This window comes from Polypterus senegalus, chromosome 9 (assembly GCF_016835505.1).
Source record: "Polypterus senegalus isolate Bchr_013 chromosome 9, ASM1683550v1, whole genome shotgun sequence".
NCBI lineage: Eukaryota > Metazoa > Chordata > Cladistia > Polypteriformes > Polypteridae > Polypterus > Polypterus senegalus.
The window spans coordinates 163442760-163455398 of NC_053162.1; the positions used below are offsets into that span (position 1 = coordinate 163442760).

Genomic DNA, 12639 nt, shown 5'->3' on the forward strand with positions numbered 1-12639 from the left:
ATATAGTAGATAGATAGATAGATAGATAGATAGATAGATAGATAGATAGATAGATAGATAGATAGATAGAAACGAAAGGCACTATACAATAGATAGATAAATAGATAGATAGATAGATAGATAGATAGATAGATAGATGTGAAAGGCACTATACAATAGATAGATAGATAGATAGATAGATAGATAGATAGATAGATAGATATGAAAGGCACTATACAATAGATAGATAGATAGATAGATAGATAGATAGATAGATAGATAGATAGATAGATAGATATGAAAGGCACTATACAATAGATAGATAGGGAGCCAGCCTCCACCACAAAGGGGTCAGAATCGGGAGGAAGAAGACGAGGTTGCCTGGGAGGAGTGGTGGTGCAAGGTGAAGAGTTGTTGTTGATTGTGTAAAGTGCTTTTGGGATTGTGTATTGCCTGATGGTCACAGGGAAGACGTGCGCCTACGGGTGAAGATAAAATAAAGCCTGTGTGATTTTTATACGTGCCTCTGTGTAAGTCTGTAACGGGTCGGGCGCTATATAGCGTCTTTCACAATAGATAGATAGATAGCCTCTTTATGGAGATCATGCAAAACAACCTGTGGTAAAGTGCATTTAAAGGCCTGTTACAGTGCGCAGTTTACAAATAAAAACAACAAGTTTAGAATTGATTGGCATGGGTGTGTGTATGGTAGTGCAGCCGTGCATCCTTGGGGTGATTAATAGGAAAACTGGCTGGCCATGTATTCATTTAATTAGGTGTATTTAGGGCTCCAGAGAAAGGAGCCTGAGAAGGTTAAATCTGAAAAAGAAAAGAAATACTGAAGGTTAAATTGAAAGGAAAGAAAAAAAATAGGGGAATCAGGATGGGGACAGAGCTATTGCTGCTGTGAGGAGGCAGAAATGATGCCCCAGGTGGAATGTGCAGACAGTGCTCGTTGGGTAGAGTCACTCCTAATGAGTGTCCAGAGTGGCAGGAGTGACCAACCGCTTGGAGTGATTCTAGCGGTGGGAGAAGGAAGCAGGGCTTACAGAGTCCCTGCTGAATGTCGAGGGATGGCAGCGAGGACACAAGCCACACGAAAAGGTTGACTTCACTTTGTTTGTTGAGCACAAAGGATGTCGAACAAGAGGAAGGCACCAAAGGTCTTGGTTTGTTTTAACGGGACTGATCCTGCCTATTTAACCTGGATTTTCAACTGTTTCACTTTTTTATGTATTTATTGGATTTTAACCTCCACAAGTAAAATGTTTAATGGATTATTTATTTATTTATTGAAAGACTATACTGCACTTTATTGCCTGAACACTTTGCGGAAACAAAAGTATTGTGCACTTTACACTATCTCTTGCTGATCTCTGTTCTCATTTCCCAAGTCATTCTTGTAGCCACCGGAGTGTAAGGCGAGTCCAAGAAATCTCTCAGTCCAAAAATTCAAAGCAAATAATCCACACAAGAATAAAGAAAAAAGTTGTTATACATGTAGAATAAAATGCAAAAAAACAAGGAAAACATATCTTCTCTAAACTTAGCTTTCCTTGTAAAACTTTAGTTGTTTCTATACTTAAAATTTCTTAACTTCTTCTTCTGTATGCTTTAAATGTACAGCACAGCACTTTCAATTAAGTGCTTTTTCTTACATGTTTCTTAGCACACAAAACACACACACACAAGGTACGCAATGCACAAAAGGCACGAGAGGCACAGTTTAAAACCATGTGCAATCTACACCTTACACATGGCAAGGCTGATGACTAACTGAGTATAATGTTTAGTCAGATAAGCTAGAAATAGTTAGAATATACCAATTCTATTCAACTAATGGGGGTTATACTGTAGGAGCCTCCCATAGATTATGCATTGTCATCTAGTAAAATATTCATGAATCTTATAGAACTACTAGACATTAAGCCCGTTACAATAATGGGCGCTAGAACAGTAGTGCATACACATTAGTAGGAACAGTCTATATTAAATGACAAGGGACCTTGTATGTAGCTGTAATATATGTCACTGTATTGTGTGCCTTTAATTTTCTCTCTCAATAATATGGGTTTGTATTTCCGTAAAATCCCTGTAATTTTGTCTGACAGTAATACAGTGGAATCTCGGCTCACGACCATAATTCGTTCCAAAACTCTGGACGAAACCCGATTTGGTCGTGAACCGAAGTAATTTCCTTCATAGGATTGTATGTAAATACAATTAATCCATTCCAGACGGTATGAAATGTATGTAAATATATGTTTTTTTTATGTTTTTAAGCACAAATATAGTTAATTATACCACTGAATGCACAGCGTAAAAGTAAACTAAATGTAAAAACATTGAATAACACTAAGAAAACCTTGACCAACTGAGAAAACTAACACTGCAAGAGTTCGCGCTATAGCCTTACGACCTAAAAACACTTTTTTTTAAAGAGTTTTAAGCACAGGGAAAAAAATAAAAATTTGAAAATTTAATAAACAACCACGAAAAGTAACATTGCAACAATGCACGCGCACACCTGTGCGCGTGTGTGTGTGTGCATCCCGCGCTTGCCTGTGTGTGTGTGTGTGCATCCCGCGCTCGCCTGTGTGTGTGTGCGTGCGTCCCGCGCGCGCCTGTGTGTGTGTTTGTGCATCCCGCGGGCGCCTGTGTGTGTGTGTGTGTGTGTCCCACACGCCTGTGTGTGTGTGCGTCACGCGAGCGCCTGTGTGTGTGTGTCTCGTGTGTGCGTGTGTGTGCGTGCGTGTGTCTGTCACGTGGGTGACTGTGTGTGTGCGTATGTCTGTCGTGCACGCGCCTGTGTGTGCGTGTCTGTTTCTCATGCGCCTGTGTGTGTGTCTGCACAGGGAATGCACAGGAAGAGACTGAACACGTGCCGTGTGACCCCACGCATGTGCACTTCACCAGAAGACACACCCGGACATCTGGACGCACACAGGGGTTTTATTAAAGAGGATGAAAATGGCTCTTACAGTACTACTGTCATTTTTTGGGATGCCCCAATTGATCTGCTGCTGATCTAAATCATTGGATTTTCACTAAATATTACTGGATCACTAAATTGACTGAACACAAAAAACGATAATTTAGTAAAACATTTATGAATGTTATGTAACTAGGAAATGGCTCTTACAATTCTTATTTTACAACTATCAATATCCTTGTTTAAAGGATGTCATGCCAGCTGCAGGCAACCCGGGAATCACAAAACCAAATAATTTACACAACCTGGAGGTTTTTTCCCCAAGAAGAATGGGCAGCTTTACCACCTGAGAAAATAAAGGGCCTCATTTACAACTATTACAAAAGACTGTATGTTGACATTGATGCTAAAGGGGCATGATTTTAAAAGCCAAGGGTATACAAACTTTTGAACATCTTATAATTTCCTTTATTGCTATTACTTGTTTAACGATTATGATATTCTGTGAAGCCTAGTAGTTTAATTTGAATCTCATTAAAAATAAACAAAATGTGTTTTGTCTGATAACTATTTTTTCTTACAATTTGGTACATACATTATAAATTCTGCCTGGGTGGGTGACTTATGCGCACATATACTGTACATACAGTGCAGTATACAGATACTATATAGAACAGTATATGTGCACAATACAATATAAAAACATTCACAAGTACTCAGGTCATGCAGAATGTACACATATTTAGGTACAGATGCTCATGTACATACATTATATAGTGTGTGAAGCATTTTAAAAGAGAGAAAAATATTTATCTAAGTATTCATTGGCTGTCAATCATTGTGAGGAGACACACCATTTGGATGGATGAAAGTCAATAGGATTTTGTAAACCATCCCAGGGGTATTTAACAATATTAATTGATATTCAAAGTTGAAAGTTTAGTTATAATGTTCATTAATCCTCTTTCCACACTCTATTATGCAATTTACATTTTAAGAAGATGATCATTCCCTGAAAATTGAACGCTACAATTATTTTCTCTGAGGCTGCTGTGATGAAGGTCAGCTGTACTGCAAGTCGAGGACAATGGGAAGTTTTGCCTACCTCGAGCATAATGAGAGCATCGTTATGGCTGGGCTCTTAATTGGTATATATCCTCTGTAACATGTTATCACAGCATGGGAGGACTAGTGAAAAACCGGCTGAAATGGGATAAAACTAGGCAACACAAATCAATGATTACAACCCTGTAGAACACAATGCCATCTTGATCTCCGGATTCCCCTTAGCTCAATACAAATGTTGGCACAAATGCAAAACCAAATAAGCAAGCGCCCATTGTTTAGCCATTATCTCCCTGTTCAAGTGACAGTGCAGCCTGCGACTCTGCTCGAATTACATTGTGTATAATTTGAGAGCCTTGGCAGGAGGCTTCATCACTTTGATTAGTTTGAAGGGAAGAAAAAAGTAAAGAAAAGAAAAAGAAAAACAGAAAAAATAAAGACGGCTGAATCATTCTTTTCTCTTGCTCTTTCTCACACTCTATTTGTATGTAGAGAAGGATCTACAGACACAGTTCTTCCTTATGATACAAATGAATGCTGTCTATTGTAAAAATGTAATACTAGGGTGTTGTACCGTGTTAGCCATTATGAATGTAGAGAAAAGCCAAGCAAAATGACACCTTTTATTGGCTAACTAAAAAGATTACAATTTGCAAGCTTTCGAGGCAACTCAGGCCCCTTCTTCAGGCATGATGTAGTAAATGTAAGATGTATACGTCTTGCCTGAAGAAGGGGCCTGAGTTGCCTCGAAAGCTTGCAAATTGTAATCTTTTTAGTTAGCCAATAAAAGGTGTAATTTTGCTTGGCTTTTCTCTATATTAAAAATGTAAGAATACGTTGACTCAGGATGGCTCAAACTCACAAAGCCTCTTATTATTACGTTGTTATTTAAAGTGTTTGGTGAGTGTGTGTGAGTAGGCACAGCATGGCACTCTGCTCAGGATTAGTTCCTGCTTTGCTTATGACGGTGCCAGCTCCCTGTGACCCAGAAGTGAACTAAGAGGGTTAAGACAATGTTATCATCATATAGTCAGAAGGGGTCAGACATCTTAGAGGAAGCAACCTGTTGAAGATACATCTCCATTGACCTCTAAATGGCAGGGTTCCTAGATGGTAGAAATTGAGGAGGACAGGCCTACCTGCCATCAGAGAAGAAGCCTAAGGCAGTACAAGTGGATGTATCCTCAGGGCAAAATGTCGCTACATCACAGAGGGCTCGGCTCCCTCAGGGTGTGAGTGTACAACATTTATGCGGGTTAGCCCAAAGTCAGAAGGCAGCAGGGCTCAAAGTGCCTCGCAGCACGGAAGAATCCTTCATCTCGCATCAGACGCAATCAAGCTTGGAAGCCTGGACAAGTACTTTGAAACATGAAATGCATGATTCAAGTAGACTCATTTGAAGCGGCAAGTATAATTAAACATGAAACAGCACAATGTGACATTACAATGAAACCCTGATCTAGCCTCTTAATTCAGCCCCTCAACACGCCATGACACATTTCTGAACATAAGCCACATGCTCCATGCTGTTATGCTACATGAATGATGAAGAGCTCAGTATTTTAACAGTCAAACTCCATCCATAATAAAGGTGTTTATTCATATTCTATTCTTTTCCAATGAGGACTTATTACATGATAACGCTTCGACCTTTCCTGGCCGATATCGCTATATGTCACCACCGAAGATGGTGTAAGTGAGTTGAATAACGGGCCAACCTCAAAACGCCCTCGGACCCCTTCATGCAATACTCATATGATACCTAATATAAATTACACAATCTCAGCAGAATAACCGCGAGAAACAAACAAGGTGAAAATAACTTTATTAGATTAGTCTTATATAAAATAAACGATACAAACATAAATGGCAACAACCAAATTCATGAACACACCTCCCTCAACCCACATCCCCACAAATACAGTATGCAAATAATTTAAAAAAGTGAAAAAAAAAACCTTCTCCCGAGACAAAGCTCAAAATCCAGGCAATTTCCAGACACTTATTATATAATATTAGTCCATTTTTCTTGTTCTCTTTTCCCCCCCAGAGTCTCCAAATGTGCTACCCCAGATAAACAAGGATTGCTCTTATCTCACCCACTTTAATTTCTCTCGATTGTCCCATCCATCTATACTTTAGAGTGGGTCGGCCGGCAAAGTCTTTGAGGTGGCCACCTCCATACGCAGGCGAGGCAATCCTTTCCCTGACTGTGGATAGTCAACGTTTGTCACTTTTTTCCCTATTTACCAGTTTGTGTTGAAAACATTTCTCTTTTCTTTTTTTCTCCCTTTCTTGCCTTTTGCGGTCTTTTTTAACTGTATCCTGGCGTCCTTTGTCTAAGACAATCCTTGGAAACCACAGCAACAGACCAAACCCCCCCAGGTCTTCTTTACAACCGTCTGCCCAATGTGTCTGAGACTTCTGTCTCGCCTAAAACTCTCATGTTTCCAGGGCAAGATCCAACCTGCAAACGCTGCAATCAAGTCCCAGCCTCACTGGGTCACATGTTTTGGGCCTGCACCAAATTAACATCATTTAGGACCAAAATTTTTAAGTGCCTTTCAGACAGCCTTGGTGTCACAATCCCTCCTAATCCACTAACAGCTGTGTTTGGTGTTCTTCCAGATGGGTGTAAAATGGAGAAGGACAAACAAACTGTGATTGCACTCACTACACTTTTGGCATGCAGACTTATTTTGCTAAACTAGAAGAATCCTAACTCACCTCTTTTAAGTCAGTGGGAAACCGATGTTTTATACTATTTGAAATTGGAAGAAATCAAATATTCAGTCAGAGGATCTGTACAGAATTTTTTCAAAACCTGGCAGGATCTAATCAATACTATTTTAGACTAAGCTCTAAATGCACCAAGGAAGCAGTTATCTCCACATTTCTTTTTCTTCTCCATTCATCTCTATTGCCCTATTAAACTCATCAATTTAGGAATGTTTACAAGCTTTACACTGTTGGCCATGCTATCTCTCTCAGGGGTGGGGGGCGACTTGTTTTCAATCCTATTTTTTGTAAAAATTGATCTATTTGTATGGAATGATTACAAAAAAATTAATAAAATTAAAAAAATAATAATATTAGTCCATTTTCCTTGTTATCTTCCCCCCCCTCCCCCCGAGTCTCCAAATGTGCTACCCCAGATAAGCAAGGATTGCTCTTATCTCACCCACTTTAATTTCTCCTGATTATCCTATCCATCTATACTTTAGAGTGGGTCGGCCAGCAAAGTCTTCGAGGTGACCACCTCCGTACGCAGGCGAGGCAATCCTTTCTCTGACCGTGGATAGTCAACATTTGCCGCTTTTTTCCCGTTTACCAGTGTGTGGTGAAAACCTTTTCTCTTTTCTTTTTTTCTTCCCTTCTTGCCTTTTGCGGTCTTTTTTAACTTATCCTGGTGTCCTTTCTCCATGACAATCTTTGGAAACCACAGCAACAGACCACACCCCCCCAGGTCTTCTTTACAACCGTCTGCCCAATATGCCTGATTTTTTTCTTTCCCCCCCACCATATTAAGGGAGCATAGGTACTGAAGCTACAGGGTTGACCCTGAGGATAGCTAAGAGACAAAATCAAATAGCATTTATCTGGCAGTGCCACAACATACAGTAGCTTTATGGCGACTTATACCAACTCAAGAGCCCTGTCATGTCCTCTGTCACCAGTGCTGATGATAGCCCCAGTCATTATTGCCACTGTGGTGATTTAGACAAGAGGCAGCCAGACTATATAAACTGGGGTAAAATTGGATCCAGGAAAGACTGAACAGCAATAGGGAAATGAATTTGGGTGGTGCCAACATGATAGGTTAGCCCTGGTATATCACTACAGTAAACAGCTGTGCCTAAGAAGGAACACAAGATATACTGCCAGACCATCACATGGAAGTCATCCTATCATATGTCTGGATTGCCTAACCTATATTTTAGAGAAAGACTGAGGTCATAAAATTAAAGATAAACCTCCTAGGGTAGTGGCCCGTTGAGTCTAGAGTGAAAACTGAGCACTACATTAAGAGATCAAAAAAGCATTGAAAAGGTAAAAAGAGAAACCAAGGGTATCATTGCTGTGAATTACACCTAGTGGGAAGGGAAAAACCAAGAAAATCCTTCTTGTCACTCCAAATGACACCAAATCCTGCTACTGACTTTGTGTGACCATGAGCAAGTCACTTCACCTGTCTGTGATCCAACTGGAAAAATAAAAGGAATGTAGCCAATCATGTTGCAGATGTTGTAAGCCACCTTGGATAACGGTGTCGGCCAAGTAATAATAACTGAAGTGATGTAAAAATCGCATCAGCTGATGTACTGTTGGTTATGGAGCATCTATGGCTAGATTTAGTTTGTACTACTTTAACATACGTTTTTGAAAGAAGTACCCAATGGAGATCTAAAATGTATTTTAAATTCTGCCTGTGTGAGCGTGTGAAGCTGACATGATGGCGAGTTCGCTACAAGCCGGTAACTCTGCAGATGTTTCAATAACATGAATTGGGGATTTGTTTTGCTGCCAGAAGCGGCAATAAAATGTGAAAAGAGAAAAATATACTTGTTTAAATGAACTCTGTCAAAGTAAATTTGAAAGAGTAAAGTAATCAGTAATTGAGGTTACACAGAATTGTTTTTCTAGTTTATAGGTTTATGGCAATGTTTTTTAACACCAGTCCTTGGGGACCGTTTTGGCTGCGGGATTTTATTCCAGCCAGTTTCTCAACCAGTGTTCCATCCTTTCTTTGAACTCATCTCATTGTTTAGTTATCAGGCCTACAAATGTTTATACTGCTCACAAAAATTAAAGGAACACTTTAAAGAAACACATTAGATACATCAGATCTCAATATGAAGTTGGATATCTATACAAATAACGACAGGGCAATGTCTTAGGAACAAAAGGATGCCAAGTCTTTTAATGGAAATAAAAGTTTTCTGCCTACAGAGGGCTCAATTGTGTAGACACCCTAAAATCAGAGTGAAATGAAGATGTGGCAGGCTAGTCCATTTTTTCAAAAACTTAATTTCTGCTACTCAAAATGCTTTTCAGTATCTTGTGTGGCCCCCACGAGCTTGTATGCATGCTTGACAACGTCGGGGCATGCTCCTAATGAGACGACGGATGGTGTCTTGTGGCATTTCCTCCCAGATCTGTATGAGGGCATCCCTGAGCTGTTGTACAGTCTGAGGAGCAACCTGGCGGCGCCTAATGGACCGAAACATAATGTCCCACAGATGTTCTATTGGGTTTAAGTCAGGGGATCGTGACCATTTAATTGTTTCAATCCCTTCATCCTCCAGGTACTGCCTGCATACTCTTGCCACATGAGGCCGGGCATTGTCGTGCATTAGGAGGAAACCAGGACCTACTGCACCAGCGTAGGGTCTGACAATGGGTTCAAGGATTTCATCTCGATACCTTATGGCAGTCAGAGCACCATTTCCTACGCAGTAGATGTCTGTGCGTCCCTCCATGGATATGCCTCCCCAGACCATCACTGACCCACCACCAAACCTGTCATGTTGAACGACGTTGCAGGCAGCATATCATTCTCCTTGTCTTCTCCAGACTCTTTCACGTCTATCACAGCTGCTCAGGGTGAACCTGCTCGTCTGTAAAAGTACAGGGCCAGTGGCGGACTTGCCAATTCTGGTGTTCTTGAGCAAATGCCAGTCGAGTTCCACGGTGCTGGGCAGTGAGCACAGGGCCCACTACAGGACATTGGGCCCTGAAGTCTGTTCCTGATTGTTTGGGTAGAGACATTCACACCAGTGGTCCTCTGGATGTCATTCTGTAGAGCACGAGCAGTGCTCAGCCTGTTCTGCCTTGCACAAAGGAGCAGGTATCGGTCCTGCTGATGGGTTGAGGACCTTCTACGGCCCTGTCCAGCTCTCCGAGAATAACAGCCAGTCTCCTGAAATCTCCTCCATGTTCTGGAGATTGTGCTGGGAACACATTAAACCTTCTTGCTGCAGCACGTGTGGATGTGCCATCCTGGAGAAGTTGGACAACCTGTGCAACTTCTGTAGGGTTAAGGAATCGCCTCATACTGCCAGTAGAGATGATTACTCAAGCCAAAACTAGCACGAGTGGAAAACCAGCCAAAAAAGATCAAGAGGGAGAAACTTGAAATGACCTCCACATGTAAAACCAGTCCTGTTTTGAGGGTTTTCTAATTGTTGCCACTTTAGTGCACCTGTCGTTAAGTCCATGAACACCAATACAGCTGAAAGTGATTAACAATGACCTCAGCTGCTTAACCAACCAGAAAATTATCAGACAGGTTTAATTGATTTCATGCCAGGCCCAATAAAAAAAAGTGTTCCTTTAATTTTTGTGAGCAGTATATATATATATATATATATATATATATATATATATATATATATATATATTCAATTCATTATAATAACTATTCATGGTGGCTTTAAAATCCGTACTGACCCCTAATAATAATAATAATACATTTTATTTATATAGCGCCTTTCCCATGCTCAAGGCACTTACAGAATATAAGAAAGAACGGCAGGGTATACAGTATATAGCATTGTACAAACCAAATAAGAAGATTACCACAGTGAATTCAGAGAAAAAAAGCCTAACAGACAACATAATTGATGGTCTAGCACACACACATACAGGATACATGAACATCTTGACATGGAGGTAAACTGAGAGAAGTGTAATAAAGTCAAGTAGAGCTAAAAACCTTCCTGAACAGGTGAGTTTTGAGTTGTTTTTTAAAAGAATTCATGGAGTCAGCTGACCTGATTAATTTCGGTAGGTCATTCCACAGTCTGGGCGCCATACAGTGAAGGCCCTGTCACCCATTGAGTGTTGATTAGTGTGGGGCACAACAAGATTGCCACAATCAGAGGACCTTAGTGGGTGGGCAGACACATAGTGATGGAGAAGGTCACTGATGTAGTTTGGCACAAGGTTATTTAAGGCTTTGTAGGTTATTAGTAGGATTTTATATTCGATTCTGTAAGACACAGGGAGCCAGTGAAGACGGAGCAGGCTGGGTGTGATGTGCTCACATCCTTCTTGGTGATTTCAACATCTATATTGACATTACTACATATAAACTGAGAAATTAATTCTTATCCTTACTGGACTGTTTTGACTTGACACCCCTACTTTCTCTTCTGCTTCTTTTCCCGGTTTTCTGTTTGGTGGCGATCTGCGCCATCACGACCTAATCAAAGCACCATGATGTCACCTGACTTAAATGACAGAGAGTGTAACTGCAGTCTGTAATACCTGCAATGTCACTCATGTCACACGTGATATGCTCACTTGAAGGTATCATTCTCGACATGCACGTTACATGGAGTTTGTCATGTATACTAGGAAACACATTGTATTTTTCATTCCAAAAAAGGAATATAGAACTGATTCTATAACCAAATAAAGGAAATTTTAATTAGAAAAAAATTAAAATAAACGAAAAAAAGCATTATAGAGGAAGTACTCATGACATTGGAACCCAGTGTGTGTCACACTGAGGGAATTAGCTGTGAGGGTCCTAGGTGCTCAACACGTCCTCTTTACAGACGCTAATGGTATATGACATTTCTTTATGTAATTTATCCCTACTCTAGATTTCTACATTCATGAAGTTAATTACCAATATGTTTAACGTACTTAAATGGGATTAGTACTCCCTATATAATTCTTTTTGTTTGCCAATATTTTCTTATAATTAAAATTTTCTTTATTAAATTATAGTATCTATTTGTTTGTTGCCTCAATTACATTACAGTTGTGATAGGATTCTCAACAGCAGTGCTAATGTTTACCATGTGCCATTTGTTTGAATGAAAAATAAAATGGACTTTTTTTTTTTATTTTATTGATTTTATTCTAATCATTCCATACAAATAGATCCATTTTTACAAAAAATAGGATTGAACAAAAAATAGGATTGAGAAATGGATTTTATTGGTACATGTGTCACAAAATGCATTCCAACAGATGGCACATATCAAACGTTGACTATGAATATGCCCAACAGTGTTTAACTAAATGATTATATAGAAGTCTTTTGAAAGAAAATCTCACACCGCTGCTCTTTTTAAATGCATAATAAGAGAAGAATAAGAATTCAGTCTGGTTAGCTAAACAATTAGATCAATTCAAGGGAAAAAGATTCCCTGGTTATTAAACTGATTGCAACAGAAATGTAAGGCAAATTTGTCCCCTAGAGACCAAATTACTTTGGAGTCTTCCATGTTATCTCATGTATTATTTTAATTTTTTCTAGTACTTGTACAACAGTTATAGCTACACTTACAGTATGTAAGAAATTAATAATGTACGTAGTATATGGGGACAAACAAAGTATAATCTATCTATCTATCTATCTATCTATCTATCTATCTATCTATCTATCTATCTATCTATCTACATACATGTTGTTTATATCTACACTGACAATAGCATATTAATTACAATTATGTCTGGAAACATCTCTTAATTTATAACCAACATGCTCATAAAGCAGCTCTATTAGCCCATCCGCTAAGTGCTACATACAAAGTGATGATTGCTTGGGTTTTAGTTTGCCAATCTGGAAAGCCATATCCTTTGTCCTGTGCACCTGGTCCATTTGTTTCCAGAGAGGTGTCTCATAACTATTTGAATACATTTAGACA

The 12639-nt window shown here is 39.5% G+C and overlaps 1 protein-coding gene across 2 annotated transcripts in view; it reads right to left on the reverse strand.

Annotated features, from left to right (window-relative positions):
* The window catches only part of LOC120535929 (opioid-binding protein/cell adhesion molecule homolog), a 2184266-nt gene that overhangs the window by 388045 nt on the left and 1783582 nt on the right, over nucleotides 1-12639 (reverse strand). The window lies entirely within an intron of this gene.